Source organism: Odocoileus virginianus, chromosome 12 (genome assembly GCF_023699985.2).
Source record: "Odocoileus virginianus isolate 20LAN1187 ecotype Illinois chromosome 12, Ovbor_1.2, whole genome shotgun sequence".
NCBI lineage: Eukaryota > Metazoa > Chordata > Mammalia > Artiodactyla > Cervidae > Odocoileus > Odocoileus virginianus.
In genome coordinates, this window is record NC_069685.1 from 21569455 (window position 1) to 21581796 (window position 12342).

Sequence of the window (12342 nt, forward strand, 5' to 3'; positions counted from 1 at the left end):
ATAATCAATGGAGTTTAGTTTTCCTGGAATTGAAAGGCAGTGGAAAACCAATGGAAACCAGAAAATGCTGTTTATAGGATAGCAAAGAGTCAGACAGGACTGATGGACTAACATTTTCACTTTCGGATACAGAAAAGGCTACATAGAATGCAACAGCCACACAGTACTTTCTTCAGGATAAATAGTTTACTGAGTTATATTCTAAATTGAAGTGTTCAACAATAAAGTTAGGTTATCTTTTTTGATTAAAAAGAGAAAGGAAGTATGAAAGTTTCCCCATCATAAAGCAACAAATCTATCTTTTATATAGTGTTATCTGTCTATTTATCTCAGCAGAAAACTTAATTAAAAATATTTAGATTAAAAGCCTTGGGAAATAAGGAGGGCAAAGCAATAGCTAGGGAGAAAGAAAGAGCTCATTTTTATGTACATTGTATTATTACATTATATTTTGACAGCTATTTTTTTTTTGTATGTCTGCTAATTTAACTTACTTGTTATAATCCTAGTAGTGCAGTATTTTTTTTGTCTTCTGTGATGTGAAACAATTTTTTTTTACAAAAATTTTTGGAAGACTACATTATTTCTAATATCCCTTCTACCATTTTTCTAGTAATAAAAGCCCTGAAAATAGTTAGCTTCCTAAAACCGCAGCCTCTAGCTATATTCTCAGTTTCTCCAGCAGCTGTGTTATAACTAATCTCTTTAACTACATTGTACTAACAGGAGATGAGGGGAAATAAAGATTTATATAATTTCCTTTGTGCCTTTAACAAGAACAAGCATACACTCCTTGTCCTCCACATTCCCCCTTTTTTCCCTTGGTTAAAGACATGATTAACTATGTGAATCTGAGAAGCACTTTAGGGAAGGTAGAACTACAAAGTGGAAGAGCTGGAGTGCATCATGAATACTCACTTATTATCACAGACTTATTCTAGTCCTTGTTATACAGGAAAGAGAGGAAAATGAAATTTTTATCTTCTACAATTTTTTTTTATAATTTCTGTGGCTATAGCAGCAGATATAAACCTTAAATAACAAATGATAAACTACATGGCTATTGCTAGATTCAAATATTACTTGTAAAAATTATATTATTCAGTAGTTCATTTTCAGATGAGATCTACTAGTGTGCCCACTATAGTTTGTTTTAAATCAGATGGTTATTTGGTAGGATCCATAGACTTGTTGGAGTTATTCAATACAAATTAGGGATCTATGCAATTTGTATTGCCTTAGCAGCTGAATATTAGCCATGTGATAATGTTACCTTATAATCGTCCTGTGACATTTTGATATTTTCTGATATCTTGATCTAATTTGTACATCAATGTTCATAGGAACAAAGTCATTTGAAAAAAAATACTGCTTGTGAAGTTTGGTTTTTCATTTAATAATTAGCTTGATATATTCACAATCACTTAGACTGTTTAAAATTCTCTTTAGTGGTTGACCACTATTGTTTATAAAATTTTCATATTAAAGTAAAATAATTTGCAAATTATTTGATAAAAGACAAACAGGAAGGACAAAATAATTCACTAAGCTCTGAACTGAGATATTATCATAATGGCAACAGTAATGCTTTCATTTGTTATTGTACAAATGAAATTTTTATGAGATCACAGCATATGCTAAGCAGTTATTTCTGAGTCATGCCCAGCATTTAATTGCTCATTTGGACAGAAATGAGCTTTCTTGCAAATCAGCCTTAAGTTGGAATATTTATGCCAGTAGTTTTCAATTAAACAGCAATTTGTTTATCATATGTATACTTAAAAGCACAAGGTTCCATGGTATTTTTCACTAGATATATTTAGGAAACTTCGCTAGAACATTTCTGCAATTTGAATTATTTGCATTAGCTTATAGGTCTTTGCTTTTCCTTTAACATTATTGTCTTTCTCAATTATACAATACTCATATAAAACACTTAAAAATGCAAGTAGAAAAACCTAAAAATTAAGGTTTATAGATTATTTTACTCTCCACCTTCACTAAGCTATGCTCTATTTAGATTTTGTATAATTTTCTGAATTTTAAGCATTTGAGTTAATTTATAAACATGTGTGTTAGTTGCTCAGGCATGTCTGACTCTATGTGTCCTCATGAAACTATAGCCTTCCAGGCCCCTCTGTTCATGGGATTTTCCAGGTAAGAATACTGGGGTGGGTAGCCATTCCCTTTGCCAGGGCATCTTCCTGACCCAGGGATTAAACCTGGGTCTCCTGCATTGCAGGCATATTCTTTTACCATCTGAGCCACTAGGGAAGGTGTCTATTTAAACTAGTATTTATAAACTTACTATTTAAATTAGTATTTATAAATTAGTATTAGTATTTATAAATACTAATTTATTTATAAATTATTTAAGTATTTATAAATTAGTATTTTAAATACTAATTTAAATAGAGAAAACTAAAACAGTGTATAATTTTGTATGAATAATCTGCTGCTGCTGTCACTTCAGTTGTGTCCGACTCTGTGCAGCCCCATAGACGGCAGCCCACCAGGCTCCCCCATCCCTGGGATTCTCCAGGCAAGAACACTGGAGTGGGTTGCCATTTCCTTCTCCAATATGAATAATCTATACTCACCTAAATTGATTTTAGTAAAATTATCATATTTAAGTGGATTATTCTTGGATTTTCAAATGAATAAGCAATTTTCACTTTCTAAAATACTGGTAGTACTTCAACTTTATAATACTTTCTGTATATTGTTTTCTTTATTTTCTATTCTTATAGTACCAATGTAAGTAATTTGTGTTTTTCTAAAAAATCACCCATCTATCTTGAATTTATTGCCATAAATATGCACATCATTTTATAACTGTTTTCATACTTTCATTATGAATGACTATACAGTATTTTTCCTAAATCTGATTATATGCAGTTTTGTTTTTAATTTCAAATTTTTGATTCTTTAAAGACATTACTTGAAATCTTAAAGGTATTTTTAAAGAATTAGCTTTCTATTAGCTATTCTTTAAAGCACTGTTGATTGATGGAATGGACTTTCTCCAAACAGTTGCATGGCATTTTCCAAATAGTTTGATTTTACTTCAATGTATTCCACCTCTTGAGACATTCACTGACCACTTTTTTTTCTTTTTTTTCAATTCCAACCTTATTCTTCCAGGCTCTTTTTTCTATTCAACTTCTACAAAACAATTACTGATGTTTAATTATCTTGAACCAACCACTACTCTGTAAAATGTAAACTGTATGAGGGTCGAGTTTTTCTTTTTTCTCTTCAAAGCTATTTTCCAAAGCCCAGAAGAATGTCTAGCATATAGTCAGCACTCCAAATATATTTGCTGAGTAAATGAATGATTTTGTTGAATAATTATTTTCTGCTTCATTAATTTAAGTTTCACCCAAAATCCTTAAATTGTGGTTGCTAATCACTTACTGTTAATAGTAACAGATCATTTATTGTGTATTAAAATTGTTGAAGGCATATAAATATTTGTATTTCCTGTAGAAGAAGACTTAGTATTTTCCATTAGGTTTTCTTATGAAATGCTTTCCATTTTATTACTTTCTAGACAATTTGACATTTTAGTTCTAATTTTCCCATTGGTAACATTTCCTAATTTCCATAAAGTAATGTATAACTTTTTCTCATAAGTGGTTACTTATGAAAAACTAATCTTATATGAAAATAATTTCTGTGTGTAGTATTACTATTATTTTTATTATAGCATAATTTTATCACAATCAGAATAAATATACACACAGTCTGTAAATTGCTATCTGGAGTAATTTATTAATAATTTCTTCTTGGCAAGTATATAGTTTTTATAAACATCTATGAACACAAAAAATTATTCTGAGAGTGTTAAATGTTATGCATATACATGCCTCGACATTTCTTGTCTGTTTTCATTCTGTTTTAACATAAAGTCTGAAAGATGTATAAATTTTTTTTACAATATAATTTTATGGTTATCTTTATGTTGCATGAAGTTTAATTAAAATCCTCTATTTCTAGGAGTTTGCTGTACAAATTTAGGTGCCATTTTGCTTTGTTCATAGATACTATATGTGTTCCATCTTCTTCCTTAATAATTTTTCAACCTCTACATTTTTTCCTGCTTGGTTTTTATCTAGTGTTTTTGCCCATGAAATCTGTATTGTATTTTTGACTCCAGTGTTTTTGTTTGTTAAATTTTCTGTTTTTCATTTGTTTTTAACATAACTCTTTCCATCTTTTCCCCTTCATTTTTCTTCCTATGAATGATACAGAGCTTGATTTTCATTTTCACCAATCTGAGGATCTCATTCTTTAGAGAGATGAATACAGAGGAGGACTACAGGCACTTTTAATGAATTAATTAATATACAGAGTTTATTACCTTTTAATTTATGCTTTACATTTTAATATTTTGTTGTTATTCATTCTTTTCTTTTAATGACTATACAGGTTGCCTTCTCAAAATAAATGCTGAAACATATTTCAGCTTATATGTTTGAAGAGCCTCAGGATATTTCACTTCTCAGGAAGGAAATTGGCAATAATCATCTATTGCAGAAGAATTATTCAAATTATCAACAGTAGTGTCACGAAATAAAGTACAGATGGAGGAAACAGCCTTTGGTGGTCAAGGATCTGTGGCTCTTAGTTGTTATTAGTTAAACGGATTATATGGATTGAACTGTCAGATGATTCTTTTGATTAAAACTATAAATGCACATGAAGAAAAGATAAATTGAAAAGAAATTGCAGGCTATGAATTTCTGACTCCAAAATAAAAATGAAAAATAAGAAGCCTTGAATGACATATTCAAGGTGTCTCTTGCCTCCTGTAGTCAAAAGATCAAATCCAGAGTCTGGGTTAATTACTGTGAAGTTAAAATGTTAACATCTCCAGGTCTTTTGCTGTAAGGTAAATGACCTGGTAATACAGGAGAATTATTATGGGAGTTTTGGGAATTACATGCATTAGCATAAGAACTCTGAATCTCTTTCAACCTGCCTTATCGGTGGAAGCAGTTCATATTACCTATTTTGAACAGGTTAGCTTTCTTCCATATAAAAAATCTTCTTAAGCTTTACCAAATTCATTTCCCTATCAAAGGGATTCAGATACTCATGAAGACCCAAATCTGTTCTTGATACTATTTCTAGTCTCATAGCAAAAGTTCCAGCATGCAAAAGAATATCTCAACATAAAATAGGGAAGTATAAGCTCAACACTGGGAATAGACAGCCTCAACATAGAAATGCCTATGGAACTTATTAATATGTGTCCATGGGGGTCTGAGGAGCTTGTATTGCAGTTATTTCTAAGAATATTAGAAAAAGGAGAAAATATAATTTTGACTTGGCGTAGGATTTAGGATTTAATATATGGGCTCATACATTAAGAGAATCTTAAGTAATCTGCTAGATTGGTTAGCTATAATGTGACTTTAAAGTTGGCTAGAATCAACGGCATTTTTGTGTAAACTGTGTGAAAAAATCTGAAGGCTCAAGAATACAAGAAATCTTTGACTATGCTATTATATTCATGCTAATTAGCCACTCCTTAGAGTTCCAAAGAATAGCCAGGAGAGATAAGAAAGCCTTCCTCAGCAATCAATGCAAAGAAATAGAGGAAAACGACAGAATGGGAAAGACTAGAGATCTCTTCAAGAAAATTCAAGATATCAAGGGAACATTTCATGCAAAGATGGGTTTGATAAAGGACAGAAATGGTATGGACCTAACAGAAGCAGAAGATATTAAGAAGAGGTGGCAAGAATACACAGAAGAACTGTACAAAAAAGATCTTCATGACCCAGATAATCACAATGGGGTGATCACTCACCTAGAGCCAGACATCCTGGAATGTGAAGTCAAGTGGGCCTTAGAAAGCATCACTACAAACAAAGCCAGTAGATGTGATGGAATTCCAGTTGAGCTATTTCAAATCCTGAAAGATGATGCTGTGAAAGTGCTGCACTCAATATGCCAGCAAATTTGGAAAACTCAGGAGTGGCCACAGGACTGGAAAAAGTCCATTTTCATTCCAATCTTTAAGAAAGGCAATCCCAAAGAATGCACAAACTACTGCACAATTGCACTCCTCTCACATGCTAGTAAGGTAATGCTCAAAATTCTCCAAGCCAGGCTTCAGCAATACATGAACCGAGCACTTCCAGATGTTCAAGCTGGTTTCAGAAAAGGCAGATGAACCAGAGACCAAATTGCCAATGTCCCCTGGATCATCAAAAAACCAAGAGATTTCCAGAAAAACATCTATTTCTGCTTTATTGACTATGCCAAAGCCTTCAACTGTGTGGATCACAATAAACTGTGGAAAATTCTGAACGAGATGGGAATACCAGACCACCTGACCTGCCTCTTGAGAAACCTGTATGCAGGTCAGAAAGCAAGTTAGAACTGGACATGGAACAACAGACTGGTTCCAAATAGGAAAAGGAGTACGCCAAGGCTGTATATTGTCACCCTGCTTATTTAACTTATATGCAGAGTACATCATGAGAAACGCTGGGCTGGAAGAAGCACAAGCTGGAATCAAGATTGCTGGGAGTAATAGCAATAACCTCAGATATGGAGATGACACCACCCTTACGGCAGAAAGTGAAGAGGAAGTAAAAAGCCTCTTGATGAAAGTGAAAAAGGAGAGTGAAAAAATTGGCTTAAAGCTCAACATTCAGAAAACTAAGATCATGGCATCTGGTCCCATTACCTCATGGGAAATAGATGGGGAGACGGTGGAAACAGTGTCAGACTTTATTTTGGGGGGGCTCCAAAATCACTGCAAATGGTGACTGCAGCCATGAAATTAAAAGACGCTTACTCTTTGGAAGGACGTTATGACCAACCTAGATAGCATATTAAAAAGCAGAGACATTACTTTGCCAACAAAGATCTGTCTAGTCAAGGCTATGGTTTTTCCAGTGGTCATGTATGGATGTGAGAGTTGGACTGTGGAGAAAGCTGAGCACTGAAGAATTGATGCTTTCGAACTGTTGTGTTGGAGAAGACTCTTGAGAATCCCTTGGACTGCAAGGAGATCCAACCAGTCCATCCTAAAGGAGATAAGTCCTGTGTGTTCATTGGAAGGACTGATGTTGAAGCTGAAACTCCAATACTTTGGCCACCTCATGCAAAGAATTGACTCGTTGGAAAAGACTCTGATGCTGGGAGAGACTGGGGGCAGGAGGAGAGGGGGACAACAGAGGATGAGATGGTTGGATGGCATCACCGACTCGATGGACATGAGTTTTAGTAAACTCCAGGAGTTTTTGATGGACAGGGAGGCCTGGCGTCCTGCGATTCATGGGGTCGCAAAAAGTCGGTCATGACTGAGCGACTGAACTGAACTGAACTCCCTTTGGGAGGACATGGAAAACGTATCTTTTTCCAAGTCATTGATATATTAATTATTGAGGTAATAAATAAACATCTGCATTTTGGAAAGCTGTGACAGAAGCTTATAATTTAGGGAAGATGTGCTGGAGAAGACTCCTGAGAGTCCCTTGGACAGCCAGGAATCAAACCAGTCCATCCTAAAGATCATCAGTCCTGGGTGTCCATTGGAAGGACTCATGCTGAAGCTGAAATTCCAATACTTTGGCCACCTGATGCAAAAAGCCAACTCACTGGAAAGGATCCTGATGCTGGGAAAGATTCAGGGCAGGAGGAGAATGGGACAGCAGAGGATGAGATGTTTGGATGGTACATTGACTCATTGGACAAGAGTTTGCACAAATTCTGGGAGATGGTGAAGGACAGGGAAGCCTGGTGTGCTGCAGTCCTTGGGGTGACAAAGAGTAGGACACAACTGAGCAACTGATAAACAACATCAATTATTATGTGGGAGACTAAATGGGATTCATTTCCGTGATTTCAGAGAGAATATTTCAAACCCAAAGTGTCAGAGTACAACTGGTAATAATAATCAGAGTCAAAGTGGGCACTATAACTTCAGTAAGATGGAATTATAAGCACAGCATTTGACTGGCAGGGATCTGTGGTGAGGCTGGAAAATAATTTCCATTCAGCTGACAGCTAAACCAACAGTTGTATTCACTATTGAACAAAAAAAAATTAAGCATATCAATAATATCAGACAAGATTACTCTATGACCATGACAAAGCAAGACAAAAACAATATCATACCGAAAAAATCTTATCTGAACATGGACAATTGCAACTACTTTACATAGCCACAGAATAACAAATCATCTCTTTTTGATCTAACATGATTAGTTACTGCTTCTCCAATAAAAACCCTTACTCTGTTTTGGTTCCTCCTAATTCCTAGGAAAAAAAGCTAATAAGATAAACCAGTCAATCAACTGTACTGGCCTCAAGTCATCCTTACTAAGATACTCCATATTTCCTCTGGTGTGTTCTCCTTGGCTACAGTGAATTCATGAATCATATTTGTTTAATTACAGGCATGTCCTTAATGGTCTTTGATCCCAGAGCTTTATCAGGTAGTGTTTCCAACAAAATTCAGTTGGGATACTTAACACAGTCAATGAGACCCTTCAATTTAGCAATAGTAAATAACTGACAACAGTTGAAGGTAAGTAAATTTTACTGAATTAGTACATTTCAGAGGATATTAAGTAGAACAACTTTAAGGAACTCTACTGCATTTTGTTGTTGTTGTTGTTGTTGTTGTTGTTAAAAATAGAATGGAAATTATTCCAGTCCTGCAAATGGCAAAAGAAGAAGTCATTAGAATTCATCATAACCTTGAGACAGTCTTTAGAGACAGCCTGTGATTATATTTTAGAGGCCCTTTTCACTCTTTCGTTGATAGCTTACTAACAGAACAGTTCTGGAATGTAAACAAATGATAGGCTAATAGCAAGAGACTTTATATTAATTTTTTAAACACAGCTCAAAATAAAATATGGCCATAAAAATAAAGTAGCATGATGGATCTGTTATTGGAACAACACCCTTAAGGGACAACACATAACAAAGCTCTTTATAGGAAAACTTGCTGACATTATCAATTAAAAAAAAAAAAAAAAGATAAAGGAAAATTGACTCTTTTTAGCTAGGTTTTTTTTTTTTTTTTAAAGTAGTAACAACTCCTAATCCTGATGGAATATGAATGCATTCTAAGCAGGACTGTAATGCTCAAGGTCCACCAATTCTCTTACAACAACAAACTCTTATCATTCTTTGAACCGCTTCCTGTGAGTCAGAAGAACACTTCAGGTGGTAAAGATTAAAGTGCCCCTAAAACTCTCCCCTCAAAAAACCTGCAACTTTAACTCTTGTTCCTCTCACTCACCAGCATAAGTTCCTTCTCTGTAATACCACTCTAGAAAATGTGATAGGGAAAAAACTTCAATGGAGATATCAACATGAAATCATAGACTCAGTGAAATCAACAGTAATCACAGACTCTTTCTACAAATATATGAGGAACCTTTCATATGTGAATCATTAGTACATCAACTGGACCCAAACGGAAAGGACTGCTCCTATTGTAGAAGATTTCATAAAAATGAGGACTTCTAATGCTTTCCATTAAATCAACACACCTATGTGGCCTGTCAAAACAGGTGACAGGGTTCTGAGATATAAACAAGCTTGAAATCTTTCAAGTTTTAGTGAGTCCTAAGCAAATACAACTCTGCCTTCAGTAGTTCTCATGCCCACACACTTTTGGTGGACTGGTAGACTTTTGCTTTTCCTTAGTTTTCACTTGGATCAGTATTTGCCCTCCTCCAAAGAGAATCACCAATATTCTTGGACTGAAATGCCTCCAGCATTTACTGAAACCACCTTTTATTCTGTCAAGTCCCTAATCAAGATCTAAGAATTTAATATTCTCTGATGACTGTTTGTGTGCATATTAAGTTGCTTCAATCCTGTCCAACTTTATGTGACCCTATTGACTGCAGCCTTCCAGGCTCCTCTGTCCATGGGATTTTCCAGGCCATAATGCTGGAGTGGGTTGCTATGCCCTCCTCCAGATCATTTTCCCGACTCAGGGATTGAGCTGCATCTCCTGGGTCTCCTGCAGTGGCAGGCGGGTTCTTACCAGCTAGCACCACCTGGGAAGCCCTGTGACTCTTTAGTATGCTACATTAACAACCCATTGCTAACCCCAAAAAGTGAACAAGTTCTACTACTGACTTTTTGTTAAATAATTTATATCAGAAAGGAAGCAAAGACTCAAAAGAGAAGTTGAAATCCTGCCAAGAAAAAATTCATTATTTGAAACAGTATATATATCCCCCAATGAAATAGATAACCCTAAAAGATTATTCAGAAGCTATTCAAAATTTTCCTAGGTCAGTGAACAATTTTTTTTTTAATTTTGTAGATGCCTGATACTGAGAATTACAGCTTTTGAGTGCCAACTTTTCTGAGGTCACAAGCTGTTCATGTAATCAATCATTTTTCTGTTTAAGAAGTTCAACTCTAGGAAAACAAGATTTGTTTCCTGAAGAAGGCCCTACAACCATTGGCCTATGTAACATATTTTGTTCCTAAAAGGAAACAAACAAGCAAAAAAAAAAAAAAACCCTAAAAAATTATCTTTAACAATAATAATAGAGTGATTATAATAGTGCACAGAAATGTAGACACTGATGGTCTTCTTATGCATAAGTTTATATACATAATAAAGCCAGTAAATTATGAAAACAAACATGGACAAAACGAAGCTTACTATTACAAGAAACACTTAATATTACTCTCTTTTTGCAAAGGGTAGAAGACATATCTATATATTGGCCTGTTGTGGTAATGCATAGAATTTTTTTTTTACAACTTAATTTCTGCAAATTTGTAAATGACATTTTCAAAACTAATTTTATTTGCACATAATGTCCAACAGAAAATATAGCCAGAGTAGTCTTTCTGTGCTCTCTCATGATTGATTGAAATGTATGTTTTATAAATTTTATTTCTCAAAGATTTCTTTCCATATAAAACAATAGGTACACAGATAGTTAGGAAAAGTCTCAAACATGGAAATAAGTTTGGTGTTTCTAAAAATTCTATCGGACAATAAAAATTCATGAAATTTCAGTATTTTCCATGCATATACTTCCTAGGAGTTACTTCTAGCAGTTTTCAAATATCTTAATTGAAAATTTTCTACTAAAATAGATTCACCAGAAAATGTATAATGAATTTGTATTTATCTGATTAAAAGCTTCTAAAGATTTTCTTATTCTGCAAATGATAAAATGGCCAAATAAGAATGAACTTTGGCATTCCTTTGATTATTTGCTTTAGAACAAGTATATATGCTTGGTATAAATAAAGCATCCAAAGACTGACACGAACTTTTTTCTGCAACTATGCTTTTTGATTCTGTTTTTTATCTGAGCAAATTTTCTTTTCCTTATATGCTATTGTTGTATAGCTGATGGTACTCTAGATGATTTCTGTGCATCAGTGCTCAAGAAACCATTTAAAACCTGTGTCTCACAGTGCATTATTCAATATTAAGTCTGGCTATTGACAAATAGTTTTGTGTCTGGTTAATATCATCTAAAATTTCACATCAGAAAAAAAGATACCTTAGAAACAATTATATATAGCAGAAACTAAAATTAAAGCTGATCCTCTTGCATCTGCCTTTTAAAATGGATCAGATGATACTTTAAACACTGAGATATTCACAACATACATTTATCTGAACACAGCTTTATGCTGAGCATTACCCCTAGTTTGACAAAATGTTTTCACAGATATTCTTACATTTTGCTGCAGCATTTTTCATTGATTAGGTAAAACTAAAATGATTTTTCCTTGTAAAGTTAAACAAAGGTTGCAAAAGAAGAAATACCTCAAAAGAATGACCCCCACAAATGAATAAATGTGCTATTATTCTCATTTGAATCTAAAGTGTAAACACAGGATAGTTAGCACACCATAGATGGGATTATGTGCATTAACTTCCATGAAGAATAGAATCTGATTAATGGATAAAAACTAATATGAACTAATTTGAATTTTTCACATATAGTACATATGTATTTTAATAAATACATGTTTGTTAGTATATATTCATCTATCTTTATTTAAACATAAATATGTGTATATATATATATATGCCATGTTATAAATGTATGTATGCATGTATATACATATATATACACCAAACAATAGCAATTATTTAGTATTTAGAGCAAAAAAAAAATAAATTAGAGCTTCCTTGGTAGCTCAGACAGTAAAGAATCGCCTGCAATGAAGCAGGCCTGGGTTTGATCCCTGGGTTGGGAAGATCCCCTGGAGAAAGGAATGGCAATCTGCTCCAGGATTCCAGCCTGGAGAATTCCATGGACAGAGGGGCCTGACAAGCTACAGTCTATGGGGTTGCAAAGAATCAGACACAAC